At 40.3% G+C, this 23,643-nt stretch overlaps 1 protein-coding gene across 2 annotated transcripts in view; it reads left to right on the top strand.

Annotated features, from left to right (window-relative positions):
- Positions 1 to 1,189: 1,189 nt before the first annotated feature.
- Positions 1,190 to 23,643, top strand: part of LOC121953337 (serine/threonine-protein phosphatase 2A regulatory subunit B'' subunit alpha-like) — an 80,757-nt gene continuing 58,303 nt past the window's right edge. The window contains exon 1 of one of the 2 annotated variants that reach the window (XM_042500366.1): positions 1,190 to 1,387. The gene's annotated coding sequence lies outside the window, so the exon portion shown is untranslated. Of the gene's footprint in view, positions 1,388 to 1,959; positions 1,976 to 23,643 lie in introns of those variants that run through there. The other variant, XM_042500367.1, reaches the window with a different exon arrangement.

Genomic DNA, 23,643 nt, shown 5'->3' with positions numbered 1-23,643 from the left:
GTCAGGGAAGTACAAAAAGTCCGTCATTAATTCATTCATTAATGCAACATCTGGTTATTTATTTAAAAAGACTGTCCAACTTTCTTTTTTTTTGGCTCTGTTTCCTTGGTGCCATATTGTCCACGTTGGACATGTTTGTGTACTTGCATGTGTCTGCAACAGTTCTGGATAAATTTGGACTATTGCGGCCGACATGGACTCACTACATCATCTTTAGTAACTTTTAAATGATAAAAATACTAAAAATGCCTGTAATATTGGATGGCGGCACATGGTAGCATAAGTTATGATTTTATGGCGAAAAATGTGCTGGTCTCACTGCAGAAAAATGTCCTATTTTATCAGACTTTTCTGTTCTTTTTTCTTAAATGCATTAACTACTCACTCAAAAACCTTTCTAATAAAAAGTTAAGTGCACTGTGAAAATATTTTTTATTAAAAGCCAAACAATTCAAATAATGCAACATCCTAAAATCATTTTTATCATTATACCCTTATTGATTTGGCTTCAGTACTCTTTAGGGGTTGACAGATTATCCATTTGGGCCAATATCAGGCATTTTGCCGATTATCTGGACCAGCATTTTATTTAAATGATCGCTGATAAAATTAATTATTAAAAAGTGCAAAGAAAGTGTCAGAAAAAAAGTTGCTGGGAACTTTCTGTATATGATGTTGAACATTTCAGTTTTGATAAAACATTTGCTAAAGGCATTTAAACAAAGTTTTGTCATGGAGTTTGCTATATTCTAAATATTGACTTTTTTTATTGTAAATTCATAGGCCTATTGATTACAAATATTAGTTATTGGTCTCATTAACTACTAATCCCCTAGTAATCTTACAACCAACATCAGAAAATCAACATGCCACCTGGCTTTTCTTGCAAGTTCTGCCACCAATAAAAATGATTTTTTCATGCAAAACACACTTGTAGCAACAACCCCAATAATACATTTGTTTGGCTGCTCAAGATGTATAACCTTATTTGTCCCATTTTCCCTAAAGTTCAAAATTACCTGACTTCACCCTACATACTGACCATATACTACAAAAGAAATGAGCTGTGGAGCTAAGACCTGGCCAGCCTGTCACTCTCCTCGAGCCCCCGCCCCGCCTGCCTGTTAACGGGAACTCCCCCTAAGTTCCCCGGTTCTCCTCTCTCTGCTCATTCTCTCCATGAGCTGTCACACACACATATTCCCACACATACACGTCCTCACACACGGAGTCGCTGCGCGTTGGAGCAAACGTCTGTCGGTACTGCCTCCGTTGCGCCCCGGTTACCGAAAAGCGGCTGTTTGATTTCGCAGTCTGCGGCGAGCCTCGTCGTGACAGAGTTTGGAGACGGCTGAAGGAGCAGTGAAGGAGGGGGAGAGAGGAAAAGGTAAGAGATGGTGCCAAAATGAGTGTTTTGTCCTCGCTCTGCTGAGAAACTTTACCGTGTGTTTACCGTCTTCTCCTCTGTCTCGTGCGTTGCAGGGATATCGCCCGTATCGTCAGCTGCAGGCTTTTTTGATAACTAGGGCGTGTTTATTAAAGTATTTCTGTTTGCGCGCGCGTATGCGTGCACGCGCGCGCGTGTGTGTGCGCGCGTGCTCTTTAACATTAGAGGGGGATCCTCTTGTTGTGTCACAGGAAGTTTGAAGATCTTTGAGGGGTGGCAGCCTGCCTACTGCAAAAAAACTGGCCATATTTAATAGTAGTGAAGTCTTATTTTTCCTGAGAGATAAGGCTGTTCTTGAAGTAAGCACAGGTAACTTAATTTTGTTGGTGCAAGTTTACTTAACTCCCTAATTTAAGTGCCATTTAACAGAAATTTTAGTCATGTGTTGTTGTCTAGATTCATGATACTGGTGTATGTTGCTGAAGTCCAAGAAGTGAGTTTTGTTTGGATACAAAGCACAAAAAAGGAGACTTTTCCCATCAACAAATGATTTTTCCCCGCTGATTTTAAATGGATTTTTAAATTTAGGTAAGCATGGGACTATTTTTTGCTGTATTTGAAAACCAGTATCCTGTTCATGTGTTTAAGAGTTTGTTATTTGACTTTAAAAGCACCGTTTTTAAGCACGGTTTATTCGCTGTACTGGCAATGTGCTGAAGACTGGTTTAATTCTGTAGTGCCTTTTGTATCAAAGAGGCAATTCAAAATGCTTTACACATAAAGAAATGCATTTCATGACATTTAAAAACACAATAATTTAGGAGGAACAACAACCTAGGTGAGCAAAGTCTGAATGTTGTGCTCGCAGTTCATCACTGTTGTCTCGCCTCAAAAGAAAGTGTGTGTTCGCCTTTCGACACACCCATCATTTGTTTGTTTCACTGTGTATGTGGAAAAATATATATATAAATATACATCTGTGTGTGTGTGTGTGTGTGTGTGTGTGTGTGTGTGCGCCGGCCCGCGCGGGTGGTGATATCCTGTCAGATCCTGTGAGGTGGGGGTCAGTCACAGGGTCTCCCCTCTGGAATTCTCCTAGAATAGATGCGACACATGCACACCCACACACATAGATGGACGCATACACACACACGGATGCACACACATTTTCAGCACATCTTCGGTCAGCTCAATGTATATTTTCTTTTAATGATGACCCCTAATGACCTTCGTACTCTGATTTCATGCTGTGTAAGGCTGCTGTAGCCTGTAAGCCGGGAATCCACTTTATTTCAAGGCTCCACGAATAGACAGAGGACTATAGCAACTGTGACGTTGTGCTCTCAAGTTAGACCATGTTCTCCTTGATGCTGACAGTGATTTTAAGTCTCCTTTACTTGCTTCATCATTGGATTTTAGAAGTTGCGGTTAAGAGAGATGAGTGAGTGTGTGTGTGTGAATATGTCTTTCCTTGTTCTCGAATTTTTATCTAATGAACACAGTCTGTGTCAAACAGTCACCACGGCTACTGGTTGTATTGAAGGGCACGCTGATTCTTTTCAAAATATTGTTTACTTTGTGTTGATTCATGTAAATATATTGAGCCTTTCAAACCTTTCAAGTTTGATACTTTTTGCAAAATACGGCATGGGTTTCTTTGTGACACTCTAAAGTTAATGCACATAGACAGCCAGAGCTGCCTGCCTACCCAACAGAACCTCTTTTCAGTGCATTACCAGTCATTATGTTTAAGTTTAAATTAATATATTCATTTTAAAGGTCAAATGTGAAGGATTTGGGGGGAATATTATATAAGTGTGTGTTCTTAAGTTTATAATCACCTGAAATAAGAATCATTAGGTTTTCGTTACCTTAGAATGATTTGTGTATATCTACATTTCGAGCGGGTCCTCCTCCACAGAGATTGCCATGTTGCATCTTTATGTTTCCAGAATGGACAAACCAAACACTGGCTCCAGAAAGGGCTGTTCGGGTTTTTGTGTCGACCACTGTAGTTGGAACTCATCTGTGACAAGCACTGCAAAAAAAACAAATTTTTTTTTTTTTAAATGTGAAACTGCTTTTTTTTTAGTTTGGTTTTAATCACCAGGGTCATTTGTTTCGGGGAGGAAAAGACCTCTATGGAGAATTTGGTTTTGGCAAAAACCTTTTGAATGTCTGGATCGCAAGTTATCAGAGAAAAAGGTGAGCAGGTGCTAGGTTAACAGCCTGGCTCAAGCATGCCTAACTGCATCGGAGAAACAACATTTGTAACAAGAAACGTCTTTATTCAGTGTTTTTACCTGTTTACTGAAGGAATTCTAATCAGGAGAACTTTCAGCTGGTTGAAATCTCTAATCCTGTCCGCTAGACGTCACTGAATCTCCCTAAATCTTACACACTGTCCTTTTATTGCTTTGATTCTGCATCCTGCTTGTGTGTAGGTATATGAGCGCACTAAGTTACAGAAATCTCATTGGCCAATGATCTGTTGTTCTTTGTGCAGAGTAGCAGCTATCTCTGCAGACTTGTGCTGCATTCATGGTGTCGGAATAATCTGAAAAAGTACAACACATATCCTTTGTAGTGATCACGTTGTATCCATATTACAATTTAAAGCTCATAAACAAACCCGAGTCATAAGAACGACCGACATATGACACTAAGGATTCATGAGCACTCGGACGTTCGACAGGCTGACCCGGTAAATACCGGACACTGAAAAGAGTCGTTCAAAAAGATTTGTTTATTTTTGCCCGTCACTGGCTGGTCAGGACGTCTTGCTGTGACATGTGAGGACACTCTGACACTCTGTGCAGACAAACCCAAGACTTGACAGATTGTCTTTCTGCTGTTCGGCTATTCTTACACTCCTATGGACAGTGAAGAATGGCAGGAATGAGTCAGAGAAGGGTACGTTAGAAGAGCAACAAACCAGTGCTCCCTTGTTGTTCCCTGGCCTGTTCAGATGATGGATGCTTGGAAGTGTGTGTGTGCGTGTGTGAGCGAGAAGGAGTGAGAGGATCTTGTCTGCTGTAACTTGAGCCTGGCTGGACACGCTGACTCTTGGAAGGCCACAAAGACGCTCTGCATGAACTGTGGGGAATGTGGAAGTTTGTGTGTGTGTGTGTGTGTGTGTGTGTGTGTGTGTGTGTGTGTGTGAGCGCGCAAGAGAGAGAGCATAAACATCACATCGTCAGCCACCGAACTCCTTAACACACACTCATACTTGCTGGTAGACATCATCACCACCATTATAATCATAAACACAATCAATGACGGACCTTGAACTGAAACAATCGATTAAGAGACAAGATTGACAGAAAGTGTATTGATTTCTGGTTTAAATTATTGAGAAGGCAAAAATAACAAAAGGACTTGCTGTTTTTTGCTGTCGTGCATCGTTGTCAGTAGCAGGGATTCATCAGTCCTTTTCTCTCCCAGTAACAATTCTGATACCTAAACTCAGAGTAGGGCTGCAACTTACAATTATTTCTATAAATCTGCAGATATTTGGGGATTAATTGTTAGATGTTGCTTACAACTTTTTTTTTCTCTATGAAAAGTTTACTATCAAATAAGACTGAGACAAGCAGCTAATTTTCACAAATGTGACAGTGACTCAAACGAATGTGCTGCTCTTTGCAGCTTTAGCTTCAGTACCAATCCAGTATCTGTGCTCTTCTTTTCCTGAGTCATAATCTGTATACCTCACTGCATGGAATAAACACATCTTGCATTATAGTAAATTAAAATATCTTTGGGTTTTGGATAGAGCTGCCCCCCTGAAAGTCGAAGTGAAAGATTCAGATCATCAGTCGGAGACCTCTCAGTTGACGTATTCTTGAGGTTAAGCAGTTGTGGGTTTTTTTGGTTTGTTTTGTCAGTCAGTGTGCAGAGCACATCAGGAGATGTTTCGGTCCCCAGCCTTAGCTGCAGAGTGAGCGTTTCTCACTTTTTAAGCTGCTCTCTGTGCAGGCGGCTGCAGACTCAGATGTAGAGTCTGAGCGAGACGGAGAGAAGAGAGGCTTTGCCTGGTAAGACTCTGAGATAATGTTATTTTCTGCTTTCTACCAAGTGGTGAATTTACAGCTCACAAAAACTCAACATGATACAGTCTGGCTTTTGTTTGATATCTCATGTTGGCAAAATATCTCGTAGCATGTTTCTGATCTTTCATTAGCATACTTAGCACACATTAGCTTGGAGGGCTAACTTGTCTTGTTTACTTTATTAAAACAATGTCACAGTCACCCTGAACATCCAAACACCGTTTAGATTCTCATATATCTGTACTGAAAAGCCAAATATAATTCAACCGACATAATTCTAAGTCGGGTACGGCCCTAGATTTGAGGGTATCACTTTCTTCTCTGGGATATTGTGATACACATTTTTTTGTTTTATTCTTTATGTTTTCAAGACCAAAACTAGAGTTTAGTAACTGAAAAAAATAACTGGCAGATTAATTTAACCTGAAAACAGCTGTTTTTTGTAGCCCTTAACACAATATCTCCGGAATATGTGAGTGGCATATTTGCTTTATTTGTTTTCTTACATTTTATAGGCTAACCAATTAATTATTGGAAAAATAATCAGGAGATTAATGATATTGAGAATCATTTGTAGCAGTCCTAAACAGACCATGCATGCATGACAGGTCTGTAAAACAGAAGGCGAGGTGTGTGTTTCCCCTCCTCATTCTCTGGTGTTTTTTGGCAGTAAAAGAAAAAGAAGTGTGATTACAGATGCATGAGAGAAACAAATGTGTGTTTTCACTGTTCCTCATGGATGAACTGTTGCAGAAAAATGCTTTACTGAAACATGATGTTCAAGTAGCTCGGGGCCAGATATCTACTCTGAGAGGAAACTTATCCAAGAGACTCAACCCACAGGGGGGAAAATGAGCAAATTCACACTCACAGTTGCATCCTTCTCTCTCCAGTGATCAGTCGTAGTCATGATTTCCTCTTTTATCGAAAGATATCAGTGCTTATCATCTCATCTGAGCCAGAGTTATCATTCCTAATAGCAAAATGCTTACAGTATATCAGATGTTTTTCCTGTCATTATCTATCAGAGCAACTGATATCAGTTGACTCCATTGACAGGATATTATTTATGGCCGCAGCCCTCGTCCTCCCCTTTTTTACACCATTACTCTTCCTGTCGCAGACTCAGTTTCTCCTCTCCTTTGCTTTCATCTACACATTGCGGAGGAGGTTGTTTTATGTGTTTTAACTTTCAGATAAGTTGACTGATCACTCTTGCTTCCCAGCTCGAATGGCTGCCTTGTGGGTGGATTGGTGGGCGACGGAGTCCGCGTCCATTTTGGAACTGTATTCATATGAGCCGTGGTTTCTCACAGTCCCTCACAGATGTGCGTCTTTTCACAGGTGCTTGTTGTTCCCAAGCTGTGTGTGTACAACTTTATAGTTGTGTGTGTGGTGTGCATGTACGTGCGATATTAATCTGGGTTTTATCCATTTCTCACATAGGTGTAAAAGGACAGTAAGTGCCTAGCAACAATATCCTTTTGGAATAAACTGGGAGTGATCCTGATGTAATGGCGTAATGTCTGAGGTTGTGGGGGTTTAGTGCAGACAGATGTAGGTGGGATCAGTGGGCTGAGTCACAAAATGGAGACTCACAACGCCCTGTTTCACTCCACTGACGATGATGTGCATCAGTCATGTCTATCCGATACCTGATATGCTTAAAAAGGGATCAGAAGTACTAGCAATTTTCACCTTTATTCAACTAATTTGATTATTCTGCAACTAGTTTCAAAATTGATTAATCATTTAAATCACTAATATTTGATTATTTTTCAAAAGTGATGCTTTGCTGCTTTTCTTGGTCTTGCATTGTAGTAAATTGTATATATTTGAATTAAGGACTGCTGTGGGTCTGACAAAACAATACATTTGATTAAGACCCCTTGTGCACTATTTTTCACTGTTTTTATGCTTCCATACCATTGCTGTTAGCCAGATTGTGAGATCGTATCTACCTGCGGTTGCTCATGCTCACCCATTGTGTGAGTTTGAAAAATTAACTTAATTAACTGTTGAGTTTGTTCTTTTGAAAGCACCTTGCTGTGGTGCCTGGCTGAGTGCTCTGCTGTTATTGACGTTGGTAGCAGTGAAGAGTAGCTTCTACGCTGCACTTTCAGCTCTGGGGAAAAGATGTTGGCGGGCCAGACAGGCTCAGGGTTGTGAGGTGAAACGGTCTCAACAGTGAGTTATTTTCTTCACCACAGAGTTGGTTTAAGTTGTTTAATGATCATTAAAATAAAATGCTGATAAAGATAATAAGCAAAATGCCAAATATCGGCCCCGATAATCATCTAGGTCGATAATCTGTCGACCCATGATAACGTTATTAACAAACACTTATATAATTGTTTGTGAATCAATGCCCAATTGTCCTCATCCCCATCTTGATGCATCTAAAAATTGATTATTTCTGCCACCCTACTGATGAGGCTGATGATGAGGTGGAGGGTACACTCAACTGCAGCATCAACTTATTATTAGGCAGAAGGAGAATAATGTTTAAAAAAGACGTCAGCAGATGATGGGCTGACAATGAAGGTGTGTTGCTATGATCAGCTGACAGAACAGCTGATAACTCAACTGACAGACAATGACAGCAAGAAATTGTGAGTGAGCATGTGTGTGAGGTTTGAGTGGCAGATTGTATGACGAATAAATTACAGGCCTAAGCGTGCAAAAGTATAGTCCTCCTGAGTAAACTTTCTCAAGAGCTTCTTTAGCCCCCAAAATAACACCAGTCGTAAACAACCTCCTGTCACTGTTTTCTAATACAGCGAGTAGGAACGCAAGAAAAACACACTGAAATTCAACAGATACTAATGTTATGACTCTGTGGATGAAACACCAGCACAGACATGCAGAGTATTATAAAATAGGAGTGCAGTCAATAAAACGGAGTTATGTAATCGCAAAATAACAGAGGTGGAAACTGTGTCTGAGCTAAAATGGACTGACACACACCTCTTTGGTAAAGTCAGGACAACTCCCTGATACTGTGTTTATCTCTCCGTCAGACAGCCAGTGTGTGTGAATGAGAGTTTTGTCTGCGTGTGTGTGTGTTTTTAAGGGGGTAATAAAAAGATTAACCGAGTTAGATGCACATAAAGAGAAGACAGAATCCAGTAAAATTTTAATTAAGTTTCATTTTTGGATTACTTTCATGTGTAATTATGAGTTGCATCATACGCTCACACCCTCACTTTGTGTGTGTTTGTGTCTGGCTGTTAGTCTGAGAGTGTGTGTGCATGTGTGTGTGTGTCTTATGGGTGTGGTGTGTCTATAATGAAGCCAGCATTAAGCTGTATACCATGCCACCGACTGTTGTAGGACTTCTCACATTTATGCTTTCTAATTGATTCAGAGTGTGATTTATGTGACTCTCTGCACCCACATGTGCCTGCCTGCCCTTCGTTGTGCAACACACAAGCCAAAACACACACCAGTGTGCACGCACGCACACACACACACACAAAACACAACACACAAAAGTTCTGGGTTACTCATCGCTGCAGCACAAGGCACTATTGTATTTAGCGTCTTCATGGCACTTTTCGTGACACAGTCATTCACATTTCCCAGCAGCATATGTGTGTGTGTGAGTGTGTGTGTGGGTGGTCGTCTCATATTCAGTGTAACACTGCCGGCTGCTAAAAATGAAGACGTGACAGGGAAAGTGTGAGTGTGATGGTGAGAAGTGTGTGTGTGTCTGCATCTCAATAAGCTGAGGTTACACACTGTGCTTGGTTATCACTGGGTTTTGCATCAGGTGCAGTCAAAATAGATTAACTAACTTTTTTCATCAGATTTGTTTTATACACTCATAATAAAACCCCTCATGTCAGAAATCGCACTTAGCAATAGATGAGGTATAAAAGTTAATACACCATCAGAAAAGTGAGCTTGAGTTTGTTTTCTGGGAGGCAGACAGTCTTGAGTTTTCTCCTCTTAGGAAGAGTGATGCAGATAAATCAAGAAAGGGAATTTCAAATAAAGGGAGACGGGAGATACTTCAAACTCAGGTTGCAAGCAGTTTACGGTTGTCTTTTGCATGTTGTGGTTTGTGGCGAACCATAAAAGCGGGCTTCTATCACAGGAGGAAGGTTGAATAAGGTTGATGACTTGTCAGTTTTAGTGGTAGCCTAAAGCTGTCTTGAAGCAGTTGTAGGTGATGTGGGCGAAACTGCCGTCATTATCTTGGTTGATATTGATATCTTTTATAACATGTACTCAAATATTGAGAAAGAAATTAAATGTGCATCTCATTGAGGCAAGTGTTTTCTTACTACAACATTCAATGTTTACACAAACTTGAAGAGTTTCTTTTTTTATGTTCAGAGCTGTGGCTGTTGTGAAACTGTACTCATCAAAGACATTGCTAAAATCTGGGAATGCAAGCCACTCTATTCAAGAAACTTATCAGATTTATTTGAGTTTAAAATCAGATTAATATCAAACGATTGACAATCAAATAATGATTAAGAAACAGCAGAGGAAAGGGGAGGTTGTAAAGCAAAGATTGAGTTTTTTGTTTGTTTGTTTGTTTTTTTTAATTTTACAAAATTCCTGTAGGACTATAAGTAAACTGACTGCTGCTTGTGAATGCCCTGACACACCAAGCAGATGGTTGGATCGCTGGACATTCTTTTTGGTCATTTCTTTATTTTGTTATTTTTGTGTTTTACATTGTTTGTTTTGGAGTTGTATATTTTGATTTTGTATTTTTGGTTTAATGTCTGAAACTTTTGTTGCATGTCTTGGCCAGGACACTCTTGAAAAAGAGATTTATTTTTTTTTATCTCTAGAGTTTTTTTTTCTTGTATTTAAAAATACATTTTGAAAACATTAATGTCATACCTGGTAACAAGTAGATTTTCCAGAAATAAAGGATTTGTTTGAATGCGAGGATGAATTGTGGAAAATATACTCCCACTGACGGGCAGTAAATCAGCCAACAGTATAGCCAGATTTGCTAAATCTGAACTTTATTTGGTGATAAAACTGAAAGTGAGTTCACCTGTAATATCTGAAATAATCCCCTTTGGCTCAGAATGACTGTGTGCATGCTAAGCTACAATATGTGCAGTATGTCAAAGTTGAATCAGGATGTTTTTACTTTTTGACTATGTAACAGATATGGATAATATAATTTATTGCATTCTGAGACGTGAATTGGAGAGATAATCTTGAACAATAAAATGAAATATTTTTAGCCTTTAGTGAATCACCTCTTGCATATTTAGCCCGTGCCCATTCTAACTTGGGTTAAAAAACAAAACAGAAAAACAACTCACATGGTGGTTGCATGTGGTTGTCAAAATACAGCCCGCACCAGTGTTAGGAACCAAACCCAGCCCACAATGGGGTGATTCATACATGAGTGTGTGGGAGGTGGACTGTGGCCGACGGCCTCTTCTAACCACCTTTAACCACAGAGAGATCCACCCTGGGAAAAAGAGGAAGGGCGGGAGAGAGGGCGAAGATTAGTGCGACAGGGATGAGGAGTCAGACACTTTGATTCACAGATCTCCCATCATCCTCTGCTGCTCATTGACTGGCTCCATTGTGGCTGCCGTACAAGCGTGCTGATTGGTCGGCCGGGTCTGAATGTCACTGCTTCTCGTCCGCGGACTCTGGAATTTGTGTGTGTGTTTGTGTGCATTTGTGTGCGATGAGTTAATAGCTATCCATTGAGTGGTTGATTGTGTTCTGTTGTCCACACTGGCGCTCTTTGTCCATGCTCGCTACACACATACACACATGTGAATCTGAACCAGGCATTCCTCCAGTGGCAGGACACATGCCAAGAGAGCAAGAGAAAGAAAGCACTAACTAACCAACAGTACCATTCACAGTCATGGCAGTGTGGTTCTTCCTGGCCCTGGTTTGGGACATGAATGGGTCTAGAGCTAAAAATATTTTGCTGCTGCTTTTTATGCTCCTTTTACTCCTCATGCTCTTTTCATTACTCCTCTCCTCTGTTGTGTTCTCTCACAGTGGAAGAAAATGAAGCCTGTGCTGCAAAAGGATGCGTTTAATAGCATTTCAGAGTTTATAGAGTTTATAGAGTTTATAGAGTCAGCCTGTGGTTGCAGTTCCTCAAGGTGTAAATGTGTGCAAGTAACTCCTAGGGTGTAAAGACTGTTAAACAAGACATTAGAAAGATAGCAAGTAGGGCTGTCAACAGCAGGCGTTGACTGACATTGGGTTTTCAGGGCCGATACTGATACCTGCCTTCAGCAAATGTTTCAACATCAAATACAGCAAGTTCCCAGAAACTTTTTTTTAATAATATCAAGTGAAAATTTAAAAATAAATAATAAAATTAGCTCCCTGAGGTTTTACAAAGTAAAAGTTCGTCCCATGCTGACACTTTCTTTGCACATTTTAATTAATCAATTTTATTGGCGATCATTAAATATAATACCGATACAGATAATTGGCAAAATGCCAAATATTGGCCCCAATAATCAGCAGATAATCTGCCAACCCCTACACGGGAGTTAAGCGGCTGAATTTTCAGCTGCAAACCCCCTTTAGCATTTTCAACTTTATTGTTACTGTTGGCTAGCTGTCTGTCAGTCAGCAAAGCCAACAAATAATAAAATAAAAGTCAAGACATTTACATCATAAAACATGACAACTCGACATGGATAGCGCTTTGAAATGTGGCACTAAAGCTCACGGAGTCACTGGAGGGCCATGCCAAAATGACAGGCCTCTTGTAGTTCATGTCATTTGGCATTATTTTCATTAAAACTAGCCAGTAAGGTACTGTTTAATGGATGTCTGGCTATTGAAGGCAACGTTTACCAAAACTGGTGAGGATGGCTTACAATAAAGGTCATGAGGAATCCAAACTTGCGATATCATCAGTAGACAGTCTGTGTTTCTGCCCGCTGTCCTGGCCTGCTACATCCTGAACTGAATAACAGACAGGCTGCCTAAATGACAGAGGCAAAGGGCTGCTTTTTATTGGTCAGTGTGGGTAGACCATGCGTCTCACTGCCTACCACAGAAGGAGGGGAAAAAAACATGGAGAAATGGCGAGATAGAGCAATAGAGTGCAGCGAGGAGACGTGAGGGGAAAGCGGCAGATGCAGACTGACATTAATCCAGCAAAACTCACAGAGAGAGGGGAAGTAGAAAGACAGAGAAGTGGGTAGATTATTTGATCCAACGTTGGGAATTTACCACGGAAATACCTCCAGTGCAGCATGGGAAACAGGGGGAGAGACTATTTCAGGCTTCGCTCCTGTTTGCTATGCCAGCCAGCATCTCGGGCAGAGTGAAGGTTTTTGCAGAGCTGTAAGTATGTTAACATGTGAGCGGAGAGGAGGAGGAGGAGGAGGAGGAGGAGGAGGAGGAGGGCAGGAATCTCTCTCAAGAGGGTGAAAATGACCCATTTGCACCAGTGTGCCCTCCCTTGTTTTTCCCCCTCTCCCAGTTTAATCTAAATCCATTCAAGAGTCTTTATTGGAAAGATAAGATCGCTCTGACGTTGCCAAGGCTTAAGTGCATCTCTGCTTCTTTCTGGTTGGATGGAGGAGGAGGAAGTACAGTAGGTTGGTGGTGAGAGAGCAATGACAGCCTTTATCTCGGTCAGTAAACACAAGCCAAGGGAGTCCCTACGCTGTTTATACTGTGTCTTTAACTCCCCGCTCCCATACATACACACTTAGAGGACAAAGTCACTCACAGAGACACACACTTTTGTATGAGGACACGCAGGCCTGCAGTGCGCACACAAAAACAAGGTCAAACTCACATGTGCGTGTATGCAAAGACACACATAGACATACATGTATGCACACACACTCAGAGGCTGTGGTTGGACAAAACAGTGGTGTGTGTGTGTGTGTGTGTTTGTGTGTGTGTGTGTGTGTGTGTGTGTGTGTGTGTGTGGTGGATTGTTGGCAGCCAGTGTACGGTGAACTGGTCACATCCCAGCACACTCAAGCTTCCCTCCTGCCTGCCAGTCTGACCACTAGTGGCTATGTGTGTGTGTGTGTGTCTGTGTGTGTAACTGTTCTACAGCACAACTGAATTTGTACTGAACCAGAGATAATTTTATACAAAGACTTTTATGGATCTGCTTTGTATTGTCGTAGCTGCTCATTTGGTATATTTTATGAGGAAATACTTTACATGACATGCATGCTTCTCTGTCTCTGCATAAAAGTGTGTTTGCAGCTCTTTTTAAATAAAAGCAATGATAAAGACTGCAAGTCCTCCAGAGTTGCAGTTGTTTGAGGGCACTGTAGAGAGCATTGATTTTGCACTCAGAGTTCACACACTGAAATAAAATGGCAAAGGGTAAATATAGTGTCATATGAAGTAGGGCTCGGTACCGAACTCTACTATAAGGGTGCCAATCAAATTACGTGGGCACTACAGAGTGTTGATTCAAGTTAAATATATTGGAGCCAAATTTGGTACCTGGGAGCACATCTGGGTGAGAATGCAAGGTTTAGATAAGAGACAGAAGTGCTGCAAAGCATCCGGAGGCCTGGAAGCCTCAGAGGACGACAGCGGAGCTCTGCAGAGTTGTCCGGTTTAATTTCAGTCAGGAGGTAAAAGCGTTTCAAAGCCTAGAACCAGGTCGTGGAGATCTTTGGGATGCTCCTTCGTCTGCCCCTTCGTCTGCTTCTTTGTCTTTTCATTCACTCTGTCATGCACTCCATCGGCAGCCCCATCAACCGCTTCATCTGCAGCTCCATCAGCTGCTCTGTCATCCGCTCCTTTCTCTGCACGTTCTTCCTTTCATGCACTCATTCGTCTGCTCCTTCATCTGCTCTTTCGTCTGCTCTTTTTCTGCTCCTTTGTCTTTTCGTTCACTACTTTATTTTGTCCTCTGTTCACTCCTTCGTCTGCTCTTTTGTCCACTTCTTTGTCCACTCCTTCGTCCTTCGTCCCTTCATTTGCTCCTTTCAGACCCTCCTTTGGCTACCCAGCAAGCCAAAACTATTGCTCCAGCACCAATCTGCCACCATGGTTTCGGCTTCTGGTTCATTTTCGTTTATATATTTTTCAAGCCATAGTCTAGTGTCCCTTGTAGACAAGCAGACAAATATATACCCAAAAAACAGAGAAACAAGAGACAGAATATTACACCTATATGTGATGAGAAAAAAGCAGATGAACAGAATAGCTCTTCAGTCTACTATGTGACCCTGCAGCTTGTTCCAAAATAAAATGTTTGTTATTACAGAGGAAGTTAAGTATTGGAAAAAAGTACAGTTGAGTACTGCTACCAGGACTGTTTCTGGGTGCGGTTGAAATGTGAGCGGTACCCAACCCCACCATATAATAAATATGTTGTGGTTTTGGATGGTTTCTTTCCATCTTTGTCTTTGCTGTCTTCACTGCCTCACCTTTTGTCTACCCATTGTCTGTCCTCTGCTCAACCAAGTGGACCTAAAATGATCACACAGGCTTGCAACAATTTGGGCTTGACTGATCATGTATGTTACACAGTATATTGTCTGTCTTTACCCCACTTTCACAGCAGGTTTATGAGTTAGTCTACAATGGCTTAACAGGAAAAGAATTTATGAGGGCTGTAACAGATTCATACGTACATGATATGACTGCTAATTCACTAAGGACGTGGTTTTGTTTTTGTGGCCTGGAGTTCCTGGGAAGAGGTTTTATGTTTGATGACTGTAGCTGATGCAGCAGGTTCATAACCAGAAGCCTGCTGGACTGAAAAAGGCAGTGGAAGTCGGGTTGAGGAAAGTAAACAGGCGTTAAGTAAACAGGTCAAGATGCCCTTGTGCAACGTGGTGAACTTGAACAACTCGAGTGAAGTTGCTCTTCTGCCAACAGCAAAGGATTAGCTGTATGGATTCAAAGCAGGGCTCCACCAGAAATAACAGCTTACTTCCCAAAAAAGTTTCTTTTTGCAAAAAAATGCAGAGGAAGAGTCTTAGCGGACTCTTGAGGACACCAATTGTGTGACTTTTCTCTTACTTTGATCATGGTGAGATGGTTTTCCTAGTGTGTGTGTGTGTGTGGCATCTATATCATATACCATCCGCTTCTATGATTCTTAGCGCTACATCCTTGTGGTTTCCATGGTTACAGACAGTGCCGGATCCCCGTTGTGAGACAGACACGCACAGACACCAAACAGATGAGAGTAACTTCAACTGGTAGTTAGAGCCACGTCGTGCTGAGAGCTGAGACCCGAGAAAATCCTCTAACAAGAGCCTTTTTTCCTCCTCTTTGTCTCCTCTTCTGATGTCTTGGAGAGACATCAGAAGACATTTCCCCGTCTCCGCCGAGTTAAAGCAAGGCTACAATTTAGATCAAATCTTACCAATCGTGCAGAACAGTTTTCCGACTTTTAAGTGGATTCAATTTAAAAATTATATGGGTTTGGCATGATGGGTCGCGTGGTTCAGCTCTATTGTGCGAGAACCCAGAAATGTCTTGAAACGTTGTCTGTCAGACTCTTTGAAAACCTCCCAGAGATGTCACACCTGTTGCTGCTCAAATGTTTACTTTTCCTAAATCTGGATTCATGGATATTGATACATGCTTTGGCATTAAAGTATATCTTTAATCGTTTTTTACTTTTTTTTATCCTTCTTGGATGAAAGGATGAAATATGAGCAAAACAGTAAAAGACAACAACAGCTTGTCTCTTTCCATTTTCCTTGTGGATGTTTTTTTTTTTACATTCAGGAAGCCTGTTTACTCACTTAAGCCCAGCTGTTGGGAATGAGGAATTTTAGCTTTTTTTTTTTTGGTGACATTTTGAGTTTACTCAGAATTCCCTTGACAGTTGGATGGAAACATAGCTTCTCCCCTCTCTCTGTTATTTTGCTTTTCTAGAAGCAGCCTTAAACATGTACAGTATAAGGACAGAGGACGGGCAGGTTTTTACTGATTTCGACTTCTGCTATGCCTTTTGCTGTCTCTCTTTTTTACCTCCCCCTCTCCTTTTTTATCTCTCTATCTCATGTGTCTCCATAATCTGTCCTCTGATCTGTTCAGACAGCCCTGACAACACTTTCTTCCTCTCTTCCCCCTCATATCTTCTTCCTCTGACTTCTCATCTGTCCAGGTACAGGCCCCTCGAGGGCTAAACACCACCAGAGACATTAAAGACACTGTCTGATCGAAACTGCATGACTGGATTTATGTGTTTCTGTAGAATATTTGTCCGTATACAGTAGACATACCTGCGACCTTGTCTTTAAAATGCTGGTATAAATCTCTTCATGCTCTGACTCTCCAGCGAGAGTGTTTATTCTGCGTCAGTGCCCCGTGCCTCGGAGAGCTAAGATGTGGTAGTTTGATATCATTGGCGCTCTTTCATCAGTGAGGTGATTCTCCTGCTATGTGTTTGAACTGCAGTGAATCAAAGACAGCTTGTTGTACAGCTGCAGCTGAGGCCACATCACCTGCACACTCAATCTACCGGTGCTTTCTTTCTCTCTCTTTTTCCCTTCTTTCCCCCCTTTTTCTCTGTCATTTTCTTTGTAATATTTTTTGGGGGGTTTTTTGCTGTCTTTCTTTTGCATGATGTGGGCTTCTGAGGCAAAATTTGAAATCCGATCCCTCTTTCATCTTTTATCAGCCATGTGCCATACTTTCTTACCCATTACCTGAGCCTGTAGTCTGTCCAATAATATAGTTGCAGCTGCACTGAGCAATTGAGAGTTTTTCAAATTCCCTCTTTGCTGAGTCATGGGAAAGGGATAGAAAAAGAGAGGGAGTTTTTGTTGTTTATTTTTAGTGAACTAGTTTTACTATAATACTGTAATGAGCATAATTGTGACTGATTTTTAGTTGTTGCGACTGGGAATGTTAAACTTCAGCTATAACAGTACTTTTGTGGATTGTGATTGTATTACTCATTTTTTAAGTGTTCTGTACTTTTATTACAGTGCTGCACTAACTGGATTTGGGAGCAATTTCTGAAGATACATTTAACTTAGTTTACTTTGTGACTCAAAAAAAACTGCACAAAGTGGAATTGTGATAATCATTTTTAGTTTGTTTACTTTGATATTTTTGTAAAAATAAAATTAAAAACCCTTAAGGAACTGTTTGCATGCAGACATTTTTCTTGCATTACATTCTAGAGCCATTAAACTGTCAAGCATATACACTGGATTGATTTTAATAAATTGAAAGTGCTGTAAGCGTGCATTGTGCAGCTGTATTATCCGGATAAATACAAGTACCGGATTGGGATTTGGATCAGGATTGGGGGCAAAAAAACTTGATGGGAACATTCCTAGCAATAACATTAGTGCAATACCTTTTATAAATTGGACCTTGAGACGGGGCAGATAGTAGTTGCAAGTGATGCAAAATTCATGGTGCCATCAGCAGCCACGATTTTGTGTTTGTTGAGAAAAAAACTGTATTTAATGTGGGCTGGTCTGAGCTGTGTTTTTGTATCAATTACTGGCACCCTGTAGCTCTGGGTGTTAGATAGTTTGCTCTCCCGTGTGTCATGGAGAGAGAAGCTTACACAGGTTTTTGCTTGTGGTAACTATCTATTTGAGCTCAGCAGCAGGAGAGTCAATCTGATAAATATCTGGATTATCTTGATTTGTCTTTGAAATGCGGGGATCTTATCTGTGCTTACTTTATTTGTAAATTTGCTCATGATTTGGCTCTATTCCCTGTTCTGTTATGTTTGTTTCTCTCTTCCTAACATCTCCTCTATTTTGATCTTTTCCCATGTCACACAGGCATTAAGTCATTAGTTTTCTTTAGGAAATTAGATCTTCAGAGTTCTCACGGTCATGGAAAACCTGGAAAAGTCATGGAATTTCAGTTACATTTCCAGGCCTGGAAAAGTTATTGAATTAGTAAAATTTATTGAAAATTTTGGAGAAGTCATGAAAATGTTGCTGTGTGTAATGAAATATTTACAATGATGTTTTTATGATAATTTTAAAGTAATGTAATACAACCACACATTTATTTTCTGTAGCTGTTGTCATAAAATGGCTTCAGTATTTGTCAATTTGTTACATTTTGTTTACCATCACATACATTTCTCTGTTTTTATCCATTATGTCCCTCACAGTGTAAGAAACTTTTTGTTTTAACTTTAAAAAGTTAGTGTCCAGGCTGCCCTCAAATATTAAGCTGATTTAATTTGAGATGGTAAATTAATGTAATTTTGTAATGATTCAACTTGTCTTTTCACAGTCAGCCTAAAAATTAAAGGCAGTGTGGACACTAACTTTAAGTTAAAACAGTGCACTTCATGTATGCCAGCTTCTTTGAATAGAGTTTAAATCTGATATGTTTGGGCAAGAGGGACATGAAGAAAAAAGTAGTGTCTATGTCTAGTGTCTAGTTTCAAGTCTATGAAAATGTGTGGGAACCCACAATCTTAGACATTAGAAGGGCATTCATCTTGATTTTTAAAGATGATTTGTGATTTCCTGTTAATCCTCCCATGAAGTGCATCTCTCCTGCCACACACACGTCAACTCAATGTGTTTTAAGAAGACATAAAAGGAAAAGATGTTTCTGTTTGGGTTTTATACTCATAACTGTACATGAGAACCAAGTCGAATAGATTAAGTTATGTTTAGAAGTCACAGTGAGTTTACAATGTCAACATAGAAGGTAAAATTAGCTACAGTTAGATAATAACACAACCCCATACTCTGGCTCTCCCAGTCTGTACTTTTTGATTGGTCCTGATTAAAGGCTGAGTTTTAAAGCAGAAACAGAGCGACAGCACCAACTTCATGTTGACTACATTGATGTGGGCCGTGTGTGTAATTATACTGTAATTCCATCATGGTAACGCTGTGATTAAGCCGTGATTTACGGGTTTATTTGTAGCAACATTGTATAGAGTTTCACAATAGAAAGCAACACAATCCAGTGACGGGCTGCGTGGGCCGTGCGCTCATGGGAACCAGAGGGGCTTTTTAGTGTTCGGGTCCTCAGGGACCTGGGCTGGGACCGTGTTGTTGTTGATAAACACGCTCCCACAGATTCAGGGCCAAAACATACAGCACACATAAGCAGAAAAAAACCTTACACTCACAAAAAGGTCCACACATATGTTACTAATGGCTGCAAATTTCATTATATTATCATCTTTCAGGAACTTTTCATACACTGAGGCACACGCCTCACATGCTTTCACTAATGCTTATGTTCACATGCCCTGAGGAGCAAATACTGTGTGTATAATTATACTCATACAAGTATAAATGCACCCAAACATGTGGGAGTAAAGTTCACAGATGTGGCCTGAAGCCAAAAAACACAACAAATAGACTGTGGCCTCTTTCTCCTCCGTCATCCCTCCGTCATCTGTCCTTTCAGTTGCACAGGGAATATTTTGGTACTTTTCTGATTAATCACTTCCTTATTTCCTTGTTTCCTCATTTGCCTCCTCTGTCCTCTTTAACAGTATGTTTAGAATCAGTTTACGACGTGTCGTAAAACTTTACTAATTACAGAAAGAAAATTAAAAAGTTCAGGCTTATATCAAAGTTTTTTCACCTGCTTTTCATAGAAATAAAAAGTTAAGATTTCCAGATTATATAAAAATAAATCCTCTTTCTCAGCTCGTGCTCTGCACATTCATACTTTATATGACAACCTGTTTGAGTCTTTGTAAGAATGCAATCCTGAATTATTTTGGTTTAATGAAAATGAGAAGTTGGACTGAGTGGCAAAGTATGGACTAGTTTTGTTTCTGAAGCTTGGAAAATTAGTCAAACTAGACCGAATAATATGCAAGTATGAAGGCACACAGAATCTGCTGTGCACTTTTTCCTCAATTTGTCTATTTGGACTCGCACCTGTTTACATAGAAACTGATAGTCTGCCATGTAAGCCCCTTTGGGTTGGACATGATGCCAAATACTACACTGACATCAGAATACAGAGACCCCTCCATCTGAGTAGATTTTTGTTGTTAGACATAATTTAGTCCAACTAAGTGTCTCTATATTTTAGCAGTACTTAGTTGTAGGCCTACATATTTCCCAGTGTACTGTTATGATGGTTGTTTTGAACATTTTTAGCAGTCAGGTAAAATTTATTTGAAAATCTGCCGTTGCAGCCATGCCAGCAGTACACAGAGTAAAAATCTAAAAGTTGGGTGATGTCTCCTTTAGGTTGTAATTCGGGCAGTAATTAGACTAATAAACTTTTTGTTACATTTTTTCAACCTTATCTGAAAAGCAACAAGGCAACCCAGATGCAGATTGATGGGACTGTGCATCAGGCACACGACACTCAGTGTGACGCAGGATGTGAGGCACTGCCCCCGTGGCAAAAAACTGTGTCTTTAGGGAGCCCGTACATTACATAGCAGAATAAAAACTATTTTTAAAATCTGTTATTCATTGCAGTCAGTTTTTAGCTGTGACCAGCTGCTCTGTTATTTGCTCTAACGGCTGGTCGGTCAGTCAGTTGGTCAGTCCACAAAAATTTCCTCACCCTTTGGCAGTCATAGTTTTTGCCCTAGAAGGTTTATATTTGGCATGGATGTCAAGTGTGTGTGTGTTTGTATGAAGGTATGTGTTTGTGTTCATGCCGATTGCTTAAAATTTGGCTGGGTAGCAATAGGAATGGCCTATCGCAAACAGGAACCATTTCCAAATAGATTTACACACAAGATTCTCTGGAAACATTGGTCATAAGCCACAGTACAGTTGATTAACTGGTAAAAAGGAGCAGCACATGGATGCATGTGCCAATGAGGTTGCTGCTATTGCAAATTCAAATTCATTGTTTGTTTTTTTTGGGCAAAAAAACCCAAACACTTTTTGTTTATGGATTTAATACTGTAAGAATTTGGTAATGTAATCTGTTTTATATCTTGGCAAATCTAATATGTTTGGGCTTTGGACTGTTGGTCAGACAAAGAAGCTGTACTTGTTTGTTGTTTTCTGCAATTTTCAGTAACTGTATACATGAAATAAACAGCAGATCAATCAATAATTAAAACAGTTCCAGCCCCACTTTTATGTATTCAGATGGTGTTAGACAAATTTTCACTATTAGATGAAAACATCTGTCCAACTGCGTGATGCAACAGACCAGTCCTGTTTCAATTTGCTTTTGCATCCTGAAAAGAGTTGGGGATCATGTGGCACATTTTTTGGCATGCGTGAGTATGAAGGGGCACAGGAGGTGAGGGTGGGAGTTGAGTGATATGACTCACCCTCTGGCAAGGCAGAGAGACTTTGACAGTGAGAGAAGACATCTAAGGTATCTGTCATTTAGGCTAAATCGGGGGAATACAGGATACTCTACCCCAAAGCGTCAGGACTTATATATAGGTCGTACTCCTATGGATGCAACATACACCTACAGCATATTAATCACACTGTCAGAGTGCCTTCTCATAAGTCCTGTTTCTTGTTGTGATGAAAAGGGATGATGATGGATCTCAAATTAGAAGGGGTATAAAGAGAAGCCATGCTCTAAACAGAGACAAACATTTGAGGTGAAGCGACAACAAATGTTTACTCTTTTCTGCCTTTTTTCTTTTCTTCCTCGCTCTAGCTTGATCTTTTGTCCACGTGGATGTGTTGCCGGCATTCTTGGGTGATTGTTGGAGGTATTTCATATTTCTGAGTGAGCATAGATCTGAAGAGCTATAAGGGAAGGGTGTTTTAACTCAAGTCCGTAGTTTTTTCCTCCTTAAAATTTCAAAGTCTCTCTGCCTTCCTCTCTGTCTCTTTAAGCATGATGGACATCCTCAATTCCACTCCTTTAAGTCTGAATATCGCCTCTGCTAAAACCCAGAGTCTTAATCCCAAACAGTGCAGTGTGACACTGGGAAAAAAGAGAGTGGAGGAGATGGGAAGCTTTTAAAGACACGGACGAATGACTGATGCTTTTGAAATGAGCGAGTTTTTCCCCAAAAGATGAAACAATCTCTGGACTTAACTTGACACAAAGGCCCAAAACCTTTTGAATAGATCATTATAACTAGGAGCTCCCCTCTTGACTCCATAATGAGGCTTTCCGGGAAGCTGCTCTTTATTTGCTGACTGAGGGGTGGAGACGGAGCAAAGTCAGTTTCCCAGAGGTTTACTGACTCCCGACTTCAAAGGCCAAAACAGTCACACTGTCACTGCTGCTGGAGGAGCGAAATCCTGAAGGTTCACTAGTGTGTGTGTGTGTGTGTGTGTGTGTGTGTGTGTGTGTGTGTTTGCAGTGGCGGAGGATTACACCTCAAGATTGTTGAGGTGAAAGAGACACTCAAGGCAACATGGCAGATGTACAACTAAATAAGTAACTCTGGCATGTTGCTGTTTGTTTTCTGAAAATTGCAATTGTAGAGATACATGTACTGAATAATTATTTACTATATTCATGTAGCATTATTGTGAGTGGCAGGGCTTTCCTACATAGAGAAATGCCAGGCAGCCACCTCTGACAAATTTAGTGCCGCCTCAAGCTCTTGACAAAACTTTGTTGAAAAAACTTTTCTAAAAAGCGATGCAAATCCTATCATTCATAACTGCACCTGCAGCATTATACTGACGTGGTTGCATCATTTCAGAATCAGCAGAGTGTGTTGGGAAAAGCGGTGTCAGATTCAGACAACTTTGTTAGGGATCGACTGATATTGGTTTATTTTTTAGGGCCGGTACCAGTACCGGTTATAATGACATCGATAACCGATATTTGGAACTGATATGCATTTACAATAAAAATGAAAATCTTTCTGTCAGTATTTAGAATTTGGAATGAGCTCCAACACAAAGCTTTATTTAAATGCCTTTAGTAAATGATTAATCAAAACTGAAACGTTCATATACGGCAAGTTCCTAGCAACTTAAAAAAAAAAGTTCCTACCATGCTGACACTTTCTTTGCATTTTTTGATTAATTAACATTCTCAGCAATCATTAAAATAAAATTCTAATACAGATAACTGGCAAAATGCCAAATATTGATCCCAAAAATTGGCCAGGCTGATAATCTGTTGACCCCTGACCCCTGATCCCAAGGACGGCAATTCATTTGCAGCTTACCCTGTCCACAATCACACAAACAACATCCAATATGTTACATCAAAAAGCACAGATCAGCAAACAAACAGATCTCGGTGAAGGACAGTAAGTTAAATAAAGTAAAATAGGTGGCAATAAAACAGATGAATAAATAGACATTATAACATGTAATCATTAAGTGTTTAAGGCACAGGCATAAAAAATGACCAACCGTCTCAGTTTAATAA

The sequence above is a fragment of the Plectropomus leopardus genome, chromosome 14 (genome assembly GCF_008729295.1).
Source record: "Plectropomus leopardus isolate mb chromosome 14, YSFRI_Pleo_2.0, whole genome shotgun sequence".
NCBI lineage: Eukaryota > Metazoa > Chordata > Actinopteri > Perciformes > Serranidae > Plectropomus > Plectropomus leopardus.
This window is presented reverse-complemented; position numbering and strand designations above follow the sequence as displayed.